General features: G+C 48.6%; 1 protein-coding gene across 3 annotated transcripts in view; it reads right to left on the reverse strand.

Annotated features, from left to right (window-relative positions):
• Window positions 1-12233, reverse strand: part of znf704 (zinc finger protein 704) — a 353820-nt gene that overhangs the window by 148095 nt on the left and 193492 nt on the right. The window lies entirely within an intron of this gene.

A 12233-nucleotide genomic window follows, 5' to 3' on the forward strand; every position in this document is an offset into this window, starting at 1 on the left:
GATGGACATATGAGGAGAGGTTGAGTAGATTGGGACTCTACTCATTGGAGTTCAGAAGAATGAGAGGCGATCTTATTGAAACATATAAGATTGTGAAGGGGTTGGATCGGGTGGATGCGGGGAAGATGTTCCCGATGATGGGTGAAACTAGAACTAGGGGGCATAGTCTTAGAATAAGGGGCTGCTCTTTCAAAACTGAGATGAGGAGGAACTACTTCACTCAGAGGGTGGTAGGTCCATGGAATATGCTGCCCCAAAAAACTGTAGAAGCTACATCATTACATAAATTTAAAACAGAAATAGACAGTTTCCTAGAAGTAAAGGGAATTAAGGGTTACGGGGAGCGGGCAGGAATTTGGACATGAGTCTAGGTTCGGATCGGTCATGGCCCTGTGGGTAGCGGAGCGGGCCCAGGGGCCGTGTAGCCTGATCCTGCTCCTATTTCGTGTGTCTAATTCTGTTAGATTCAGGAGATGGTTCTGTGATAGTGGATTGGCGGTTAGGATCAGATCAGCCATGATCTTATTGAATGGCGGAGCAGGCTCGAGGGGCCGATTGGCCTACTCCTGCTCCTATTTCTTATGTTCTTATGTTCTTATGTCTTGCTGCAGTTGTACAGGGCCTTGGTGAGACCACACCTTGAGTATTGTGTGCAGTTTTGGTTGCCTTATCTGAGGAAGGATGTTCTTGCCATGGAGGGAGTGCAGCGAAGATTCACCAGGCTGATATCTGGGATGTCAGGAATGACGTATGAGAAGAGATTGGGTCGATTGGGCTTATACTCGCTGGAGTTTAGAAGAATGAGAGGGGATCTCATTGAAACTTATAAAATTCTAACAGGACTAGACAGACTAGATGCAGGAAGGATGTTCCCGATGGTCGGGGAGTCCAGAACCAGGGGTCACAGTTTAAGGATAAGGGGTAAGCCATTTAGGACAGAGATGAAGAGGAATTTCTTCACCCAGAGAGTGGTGAACCTGTGGAATTCTCTACCACAGAAGGCAGTAGAGGCCAATTCATTAAATATATTCAAGGAGTTGGATATATTTCTTAAGGATAAAGGGATCAAGGGATATGGGGAGAAAGCAGGTACAGGGTACTGAATTTGGATGATCAGCCATGATCGCATTGAATGGCGGAGCAGGCTCGAGGGGCCGAATGGCCTACTCCTGCTCCTATCTTCTATGTTTCTATGTTTCACCCAAGTGACTACCCTTGTGACTATTTGTGCAGTATCTTTCTCTTACGCGTGCTCCTACGTGGTGCTTCCCCTGTGGCTTCAGCAGATGTGGAGGCCCCTTGCTCAGTTTCTTGCTGCTCCTGTCTCGACACCTTTGGCGGGCATCCTCTGGGGTTGCGAATCTGTGAGGGCTCGCCAACAGTCTGCTGCTCCTGCGGCTGTGCCGGGGTTGAGACGCCGATCTCAGTTGGGTGTGGACTCTGGTGGGGCTCTGACCAAGGGCTCTGCAGTGGCATGGAAGTGTGAGCACTTGGAGAGGAGCCCCCACTTCCTTGATGTCTGCCACCAACTTCCCTCTCATGGGTCAGGTCCCCCTCAGCGCTTGCAAGTGGCTTGAGAACACCTTGTTGCACATCAGGGGGGCCATGGGGACCCGTATCTGCACTGAAGGTCTGGTTTCTCTGTTCAATAGATGACCATCGCTCCTCCAGAGATGTCATTCTATTCAGAACACTCACCATGTTTTCTGCACTCTGGCGACTTATCACCTCCATGGAGGTTGCCATCCTTTCCATGGTGATGCGTTCATGCGCCAATGACTCTACAAAGGCTCTGCTCATATTTGCAATGGGCTCCTCCATTCGCTCCACACTCGCAGCGACCCTGGAGACAAAACCTGCCAGAGACTCCTGCATCTGTTCCTGGAGTTCCAGCACCACTGATCTTGTGGATGGACCCAGAGGCAGAGGGTCGACATGCAGCTGAGCCGAGCTGGGAGAGTCCTGCGCCCTCAAACTAGGACTCTCCACTGCTGTCCCTGTCTCGACCATCTGCTGATGCTCACTTGTGAGCTGTGATACACCAGGTGACAACACTGCTCTACCTCGCAAAGTTATCACCGAGGTGTGAGTGTCTGCGCTGGTGCTGGGTGCGCTGAATTCTGCTGACGCTGCGCCCTCAGAGATTGCAGCTTCCTCTGAGGAGTCTGGATGCTCAGGCTCTTCCTCCTGTCTAGTGGGGACGGGTGCTTGCAATGGTCCTGTGGGGGATTAAAGGAAAGAGTCAGAGATTTGATGCCAAGGTTACATGCACATTGCATATTGCAGATGATCATAAGTCCATCTGTTAGCGCTTCAGAATCATTATCAGCGACTCATGCAATGTCAATGAGAGAGATGGAAAACTATTCTGTCACCAGCTTGCTGTGGTGCACCCATCTGTCCGTCCCCCACTTGCGCATCCTCCTTCACTCCCACGACCTCCAGGACCGCCTCCTCCCAGGGGGTGAGCTGGGCTACTGAGGGTGGCCCTCCTCCTGTCCTCGCTCTTTCCCTCTTATTGTGAGCTCTATTTTCCTGCAATGAGGGAGACAAGTGGAGGTTGAGTGAGAATGAAGGAGTGTAGAGAATCCATAGCATAGCTGCTTAGAAGGAGACAAAGATGGAGTGAGGTGCCAAGACCAAGGGCCCTCCCTGTGTGTTGTCAGTTATTTTCATAGCATCACAGTGATAGGGAGTGTGAGGGCTGCATAGTCGAATAGTTAGGTGAATGTGACCATAGAGAGGGAATGGGTAAGGGTACATGGATGTCAGTGTCAAGTGGGATGTGGAGGAAGAGATTTCTAAAGCTGAGTGCTGGTGAGGAGAGGTAATGGGGATCAGATTAAGGGTGATGAGAAAGTCATACTCGCCATTCCAGTGCGCAGGAGGTCATGAAACCTCTTCCCTGCACTGAAGCCAGGTTCTGCGGGTTATAGACAACGAGTTGACCTCCTGGGCCACCTGGATCCACACAGCCTTCATCTGCTGGGGAGGCTTCTTCCTTCCTGAAGAAGGGAAGAGCACCTCTTTATTGGGTCTTGCTCCTTCCACTAAAGCTTGCAGGGCGACGTCATCAAACCTGGGAGCAGACCTAGGTCTCCCGCTGGTCATTCTGCCTCCTGGTCCCTCTAACATGAAAGGCCAAAAGGTTGGCAGTCTGCAGAAGAAGCAAGGCTTGTTGCAGACCTTAAATGCAACAGCAATGATGACATCATCGGAGGCGACTTTCAGACTGGAAAAACTCATTGGGCCATGGGTTCCCACACGCTGGAACTCAATTGCCCAATTATGTGAAAAATCGCATCAATCTCCCACATCGATTTAGAATCGGGTGGATAACACGAAAAGCGGATTACACAACCCCAGCCCGCCCCAGTGACAAAATCCAGCCCATAATCTTCAGTCTCTATCTTGAGAGACTCAGAAGAAATGAGGAAGTTTGGAGCAGGATCAGGTGACTCCATCCCCCAGATAGGTTCCTTGCGAATGTTGCTCACACGTTGCTTGTGAGAATTGTACCACGGCACTTGGCATAGTGGAATGGTCGGTTGAGCCTCCCAGTGTCCATAGATGCATAGAATGCTGCTGGAAAGATGTGCCACTCCTGCACTATGCACCTCTGGCACCGTGCTTTCTAATCTGTCTTGTGCAAAGGCTGCTGTCACACAGTCCCTGCAGGACTTTTCAGTCACACTTAATTCTACGCAAATATGTTGTAATCTATTCAAATTAGTTCCACTTAACTCTGATTGACAGTTTGTAACACATGGCTAGCTCCCAGTTCGGTTCTTCCCAGGTCCTATCTCCCAATGCAACCCTCCGATTAGTTGCAGCACAGCACTATGAATTAGCATGGTAAGCTGAAAGATTCACGTTTTGAGAACTCCTTTGAAAAGCAATCCCACTTACTGTGGCCGGTGGCTGCTTCTCATTTTCTCTACAGTGCACTTGCACCCACTTCCTTCACTAACTGCTGCTTTTACAATATATATAACAATATTTTTCATGATTAGGCATTACTCCAAGCAGATGAGCAGATAAAGAACTAGCAAAGTTGTGAGAACAATGCTTGACACCAAAGACCAGAGGCAAACATGTAAAAGCATACTGTTTGGGGGCGATTTTCTCAGCCCCGAGGAGGCGGAAAGGGCAGGAAAATCGCAAAAAATGAGTGCGGGTTCAAAACCCGCCTCCACGCAATTTTGCCGGTGCCGGGTGGGAAATGGTCCCGCCTCCAGCAGGCCAGAGAGGTTGTTAAGAGCCTTAAATGGTCATTAAGGGACTCTCTAATCCTATTTTGAGAGGCCCTCGTTATTTTTTGACATTTTCAGCGTGTTCCACGACCCTCTTAAACCACGCCAGCTAAACCTGGCGGGTGGACAAGTGGGTTGCCTCCTCACAGCTGCAGCTCCACTGTTAAAACTGAGCTTTCATCAGGGATTTGTTGCAGGTGGCAGAACTTTGCTTTAAAAGATCTTTCAGCACTTCTAGGAGGCCTTCCAAAGTCGGAGGTGCTGCAGCTTCTTTTATCAACTGTGAGACCTCCTTCGACGACTCTCTCCCCACTTGGAATGAGCGTTTCCCCAACGGAGGCATCTGCAAGCAGCATGGGAACCATTAGTTTTCTTTCACCATGGACCTCAGATTCGGATGAGGAGCATCCACGGCAGCAGCAGAATCAGGCAGCTCAGCAACAACAGCAGCAGGAGCCCCAACCTCCTGTTCAGCCACCTGATGCTGCACAGGGCAGAAGGCGCCAGCGCATTGAGGCACCTCGCCGCAGGAGATAACCCCAACAGAGGGTTTACAGACAAAGGATGAGCTACCTCAACATAAGTGAGCAGCAGTGCCAAAGGAGGCCGAGACTTTCGCGAGAGGTTGCCCGAGAGATCTGCGGACTGCTGCAGCAAGACCTGGTGCCCAGAGGAACGGGTGGACACCCCTTACCAGTGGCTGTCAAAGTCACCAGCGCACTCAACTTTTTTGCCTCAGGCTCCTTCCAGGGATCATCAGCAGACATCAGTGGCATCTCCCAGTCGGCCGCCCACAGTTGCATCACGCAGGTTACCAATGCCCTTTTTGCAAAGGCCCACAATTACATCCACTTCTCAAGTGATCAAGCAAGTGTAACCGCGCGTTTGGTTGGCTTTGCAAATATGGCAGGCATGCCAACGGTGCAGGGCGTCATAGACTGCACACATGTGGCCCTTAGAGCACCCCATCACAACCCAACTATCTTTGTCAACCGAAAAGGCTTCCACTCTCTCAACGTACAGCTGGTGTGTAACCACAAGAAGGCGTTCTTGCACGTCAGTGCCAAGTTCTGTGGTAGTTGCCATGACTCTTTCATCCTGCGACAGTCTAGTGTTCCTCCGCTTTTCAATCCGCCAAACCAACTTAACGGATGGCTCCTTGGTGACAAGGGCTACCCCCTGAAGAAGTGGCTAATGACGCCGATCAGCAGGCCAGCTAATGAGGCTGAAGAGCGCTACAATACCAGCCACACTTCGACCAGGTCCATCATCGAGTAAACCATTGGGTTATTGAAGATGCGCTTCCGATGCCTTGACCGATCAGGTGGAGCCCTGCAGTATACACCATACAGGGTCTCCAGAATGGTCGTGATCTGCTGTGCACTGCACAACATGGAACAGCATCGTGACTTGCAGCTTCCTGATGAGCAAGTGGCTCAGTTCATAGCCTCCTCAGATGAGGCTGAGGAGGATGAGGAGGAGGAGCAGGAGGAGGACCGAGCGTCGATCTGTCGACCAGCAGCAGCACGTGAGCACATGGCTGCCCGTGATGCAAAGGATGAACTTATCCTGGCCAGGTTTGCATAGGTTGCCCATGTTTGCACATGTCCTTGGCTCCATCCTTAACACATGATAGACAATGGACATAACTCTCTGGCCTCCTTTCACTCTGGCCACCAACCTGACCATGCAAGTGTCGCAGAGCCCGCAATGTGGAGCTGCCTAAGGTGAAAGAACAGATGCCATCACGCCAACAGTTTGCCATCAAATCATTTTAATGCTTTCCAACAGGGATGGCATTTCATCAATACACATAAACATTCACCCAATCTGCACACAGATCTGGAGATTATATCCCTTGCCAGCTGGACCCACACAGCCTTGGTTTCTTTGGGAGGCCTCTTCCTCCCAGATGAGGGGAAGAGCGCCTCCCTGTTGGCTCTCACCCCCTCAACCAACATTTGCAGCGCTTCATCCGAGAACCTTGGGGAGGCCCTTGCCTTGGAATTGGACATAGTGGTTTCTCAAAATATGTTGCAGGTGGTGCAGCATTGACAGAAATCCAGCGGAATGATCCAAGGCAGCAAGCAGCCCTTAAATGAAGCTGGATAAGTGACGTCAGCAGAGGCGAGTTTCAGTCCCAAAACACTAATTGACCAAGGACAACCCACACCTCTGACATCAACTGGCCAATCAGGAGAAAATCGCAATTTTTTTCAAACCTATCAGTGGAGGCGGGTTTGGAACCCACCCAAACCGAAACTCACCTCCAATGGGAAAATCGCCCCCTTTGTCTCTCATTGTGTCTACATTAAAATTTCATAGGTGCATTTTTTTACCAGAGGGAATTTCTGGGCTTAAATTTGTGCTCCTGGCATGGAGCTTCGCCCACTGTCAGTGCAACTTACAAACTCAGGTGCATGCCCCCTGATTTTCCACACAAACTGGACAGAAAATCAAGGAGAGCGTGTGCAAGAATTTCCAAAATATGCTTCCAATGGGTGAAGCTCCATATTGAAGTGCAAACTCATCAAATTACAATGAAACCTGTATAAACAGACACTCCCAAAAACAGGACACCTGCAAAAAACAGACACTTACTGAGTGACCCAAATAACTTACGTGGTAAAATATACAAGAGGCACTCTGAAACCACGGACACTCACAAATTACAAACTACGGAGAGCCTTCAATGCACCAAGGTCTTTTACAACTTAAGACAAGGGACACGCAGGTCAACGCCAGGCTTTGTGAAAGAAATGGCTTTTGTGGAATGGGGAGCTCTTTACCCAGCATACATAGCAGCAGAGAAACCGCTCTATCCCTGGGATTGACTGCTTGCACGGCTCTATCCCAGGGATAATATTTTTATTCTACTTTTTCTTACTTCCACTTTGTTGAATATAAACCATTCATTTTGCCTATAATGTGAATATTGCCTATACCTGCGTTCATCACACCTCAAGTATTTAAATGTAAATTTTAATAATGTCACTGTTGTACGTGATTGGTTGAAATTATTCATTTTACCAATCCAATTGCTCCAAAGAATTTGTGAAGTTATTTTCAGTCCAGCTAAAAATTTAATGGTAAAAGTAACATTTTTAATGTAAGAAACCCATTATAAAATTATAAATAATTCTGAATAAAATACTTATTCTTACTCATAGAGTTGTCAACACCATATTGTAAATCCTTGGAATATATTTACTTTGAGAGGCCGACTCCTGTGTTGTAAGCCAATTTGGAGTTCTTGGCTGGAGCTTGAATTATTCGGCTGGACTTTGCTGGCCATTTTATTTATAGATGCCATGGTTCCAACTAATTGGCACTGTCCATTTTAATCAAGACAAGCCACTCCCTTCTTCATTATGGCCCCAGAAAACTGGTTAATAATCCTTCCCTTCTGAGTTTTATGAAAATTCATACAGCTTGCTAGGACTTGCTGTTTACAAGCCCGGCCCCCTTCAGGTCCAGTGGAAAATCCCAGAATCCTATGAGGTAACAGAATTTGTGCCTGCATAAAAACTCATCAATTGTTACAACAGTTGTGTCTTTTCTTTATACCAAGAACTTCAAAACATTGATTATTCATATAAATAAATTTCTGTACATAACTGTGATATTTGTTTATTTATTTGGCTATGGTTAAACAAATTGCTGTTTATTTATTTACAGGAATCAGTCAAAAACATTTGCTGCACTGTCTTTGGGAGGATCTCTTGCAAACATCTTCCCAAATTCTTTTCCTCACAATGTATACCCCTCCCAAACTTCCATGTGTCAGAAAACCCTGCTTACAACACCGTAAACTCTGACTCGCTAGTATATAACAATGGTATATCTAACGCACATTTTGCCCATTATACCACACTTACTATGTCATACTTCGTCCACCCACCAGCTGGTTGACTGAAATTTCATATTCATAAAAAGGTAACAAATCAAAACTTTCTAGGTAGGCAACATACAAATCAAAAGCAAAGAAAGTGGTTAGAAACCTACCATCAGACTACAGGCTACAAATATGCATTCGGAACTCAATTATTGCTGCTGCTTTCTTTTCTTACAGTCACCCACTGCCAGTTGTGTGTGGGCATGGCCACTCTGGGATCTGCACAATGCTGCCAGACCCCTGGACTACCCCCCAGTACTGACCAATTTCAGTGCATCCGAACCCTCCCAATTTCTACTAAACTGCAGGATCATCCCACATTCTTGGATATCCTAGAGCTGCAATCATCAGGAACACCCCTCCAATGTTTCCAAGCCCCAGGATCCCAGCTCCATGACACTAAACTGCCAGAGCCCATTTCTCCAGCATCTCCAAACATCCAAACATCAAGAACCTGCCCCAAAGTTTCTACATTCCCTTAAATGCTCCTCAGTTGTATGAATGCTCCTAGACTTCAATATAGCAAAATGGACAAAATCATGGAAATGAATTCCCAGAACACTAGTACAAAGAATACCATGTAATAAAATGGGATTGGAGTCACCAGTGGCCCTAACAGTTACGTGGGATGACATTACTGTTGTTATAAAATAGCATATCCTCCCATTAACTGCAAACAATGCCACAGGAGATCTGCTAGCATGTGTGTGTGTGTGTGTGTGTGTGTGAGAGAGAGAAATAACACAGAATCTTTACTATCTTCTTACAGAAATGTTGAAACGCCTAGTATATAATCAGTAATTAGATTATTGGAGTAAAAAAATGACTGTAAGGCACAATTACAGGAAATCAAAGGATAAATGCAGTTGTTTATTCTGTTACTGATTTCAGTGGAAGCCAATCAAAGCAATCAATCATGAGGGTCTATTTCTAGAGTTTCAAAAAAGTGTAGCACAGTTACAAATTGTGCGGAACAAAAGCTACCTCCTCTCTGCTTCAACTTCAATCAGAACCTTCAGAGTTTATTGCTGGATCAGGGACCTGTGCATCAACAAAGAAGATAATAGACTGCTGCCAAAGCAGTAATCCAATCATGCAACTCTGATGAGGTCATTAACTGTGAGAGCAAAACAAACCTCTGGGGAAGGGGGAAGGATATGATTATCAGCAGAACTATAAAATTGAGTTACATTTTTAAATTCTACCAGACCATTTTTTTTTACAATTTTAAATTAAAAGAAACCCTTACTTTTAGGTATCAATTGCATAAAATATGATGGGCACATAAAATAGATGAAGACTATGAAGGTAATGGAGACAATGATGTTGGACCTGAAGGTGTTTTGATATTATATACAACATTCTGACAGAGGATTGTGAAGAAATAAACCAGAATCTATATAGTATGTAGAGTGTAATGGACACCCAGGAGTGTCAGCAAGCTGGTAAACCTGAGGGGTTAACTAATATCATAAACCATGCGAGTCAACCTTGAGCTGTTTGGAGTAGTCATCTGAGCCTTGAGATGAGGTTACAACTAAAACTATTTCCATGGGTCCATCATTTTTATATATTTTAAATTATGTTTTCCTCCTTTTTTCTGCCAACTTTCTCATCTCCGGAAGCCATTTGCCGGCGTCTGGTTCACTGAGCCCTCTGATACCTCATCCACATAGCCATTCTTCAAAACAGCCTTGACATCAAGAACCTCCAACCACGATGCACTGCCGGAAACCTACAGCATTTTCCAGGAGGGTGAGTTTTCAGCGGTATTCCCAATGAATGTGAAATGGTGACTGTTGAGGTAACTTTTGGGGAACTGATGGTCTGTTGAAAATCCAAATACCACTTTACAAAAAATTTAAATCTGTCAGTTGTTAAATACAAAGGTCTAGAAATTCAGTATCGCCACATTTGGGGCGCTATAGTCAAGCGTGCGCTAAATTTAATGCCCAGCGCAAATTATCGCCACCTTCAGCGAAATTGACTTGCTTCGCCACAAGAGGTTCTTGGTGCGTTAAATCAGGCGCTGCACGAGTATCCTAAGGCGCTAAGCCGGAGAGGCGAGGCGCTACCACCGAGGGCGGGCGCAGCGCAGGTGCGGCCAGTTAGCGATTGCAGGCAGACACGCTGGCGCCGGTGACCTCTTAAAGGGGGTCAATTTGGCTTGCAGCCACGCCCTGCACATTGGCGCCCTGATTCTCGGCGTGGACAGACCTGCTGCGACATTGTTACGACAACGACCATGGAGAGGGCCAGGGAGCGAGCGCAGCGGTTTAGTGAGGGGGCGCTGAAGGTTCTGGTTGGCGCAGTGGAGCGCAGGCGAGAGATCCTCTTTCCGGACAGTGGCAGGAGGCTGCTGCCCAACGAGTGGACAAGCTTGGAGGGAGGTGGCACACAGAGTGACCTCCAGCAGCATGGTGCCTAGGACCCCGACGCAATGCAGGAAGAAGTTCAACGACCTCACTCGGGTTGTCAGGGTGAGTACCCTTTTCAGTATCCTCTTCATCCCTGCATGTGCACCTCACTTAATGGCCAAAGGGTCCTGAAAGCCCCAATGCCCAGCCCTCATCCAACACTTATGGGCCTCTCATGAAACTCACATGCATTCACCACTTCACACACTGTATGGGCTAGTCGACCATGGGAGGCAGTGCAGCCAAGATCAGGGCTTCACACTGTAAGGGCTATTCGACCATGGGAGGCAGTGCAGCCAAGATCAGGGCTTCACACTGTACTCAGAGCCCGTCCTTTCTCTTGCAGGGCAAGCTGGCCCACAACAGGAGGCAGCAGCAACGGACCGGGGGAGGCCGTCCTGAACTTAAAGACCGTAGCCATCTGGAGCAGCGTGTGGAGCGGATTATGACAGGCCGGCTGAGTGGCCCCGTCTCCACTGGAGATGCTGACCCCGTTCTGGACAGCAATGGTAAGGTCATCACCTTTTTGACCTCTCTCTTTCCACTTGTGCCTCACACCAGCATCCTTTGCCACTATCGACCCAATGTAGTGCACTGCAGCACTCATGCCTCCCTCGCTGCCGCCCTGTCCTCACGCTAAAGCAACTCTTGTACCTCCCTGCTTTCAGATGCTGAATCGCCAGGTGAGGAGGCGGGCCCTCAAGCTGCCACTGGGACTGATTCGGAAGGCGAGGAGGAGGAAGAGGAAGCCGGAACATCAGTGCCACCCTCAGCCGAGGCAGCCCATGGCCATAATGGGGACACGTCTTCCCTGGAGGGCAGCAGGGGGGAAGGGTCTGAGGAGGGTGAAGCTCCGGGGCCCAGCGGGCTGCAGCAACGCGGGGGGGGGGGGGGTAGGGAAGCTTGGCGGCCTTCTCCCTGGAGGGAGAGTGTGGCCTCCAGTCCTGCTACAGTGAGCGCAGAGGAGGTGCGGCTCCTTGCTGAAATGGGCGCCCAGGCAGAGCAGAGGCACACTGAGCTCATGGCTGCAGTGGCAAGGATGCCTGACTCCATAGAGTCACTGGCAAGGAGTGTACAGGAATTCGGGGCAGCACAGGCAAGGAGTCTGCAGGACTTCAGTGCAGCACAGGCAGCTTCCAGCCAAGTGCTTAGTCGTGCCATGCAGTCACTGGCTGGTCTGATGCAGACACAGATCAGGGCCACACAAGCACTAACTGCTGCCACCCTCGCTGGATCGGGCAGGATTCGCCGGGGCCCTCGCCGCGCCGCAGCATGCCAGCAGTCTGTGCTTCAGCAGATTGCTGCGCATGCTTCAGTGCTGCCCCATGCGCCACCCCCCAAGGGCATCTGCCGACTCACTATCTGACAGTCAGCAGCCTTCCCCCAGCCTTGCTGCAGCCACTGGGGTCCCATTGCGGAGGAGCTGCAGGGTGGGAAGGGGCCAATCGCGCAAGCGAGGCAGATCACCCCTGCAGGACAAAAAGTAGGAGGTGTGGCAAAATGCTGTTTTTTTTTTAGTGAAGGCCGAGGATCATGGTCATTTTTGGTTAACTCTTTTGTTCATTGTCTCCAGGTGGTGAGAGCCAGTTATGTGTCTGACTGTTTTTTTGGGGGTTTCTCTGTATTTGTTTGTCATGCGGGAAGGGCACAGAGTTTGTGGAATAAATA

This window comes from Somniosus microcephalus, chromosome 7, assembly GCF_052327205.1.
Source record: "Somniosus microcephalus isolate GS21.2 chromosome 7, FLI_Smic_1.0, whole genome shotgun sequence".
NCBI lineage: Eukaryota > Metazoa > Chordata > Chondrichthyes > Squaliformes > Somniosidae > Somniosus > Somniosus microcephalus.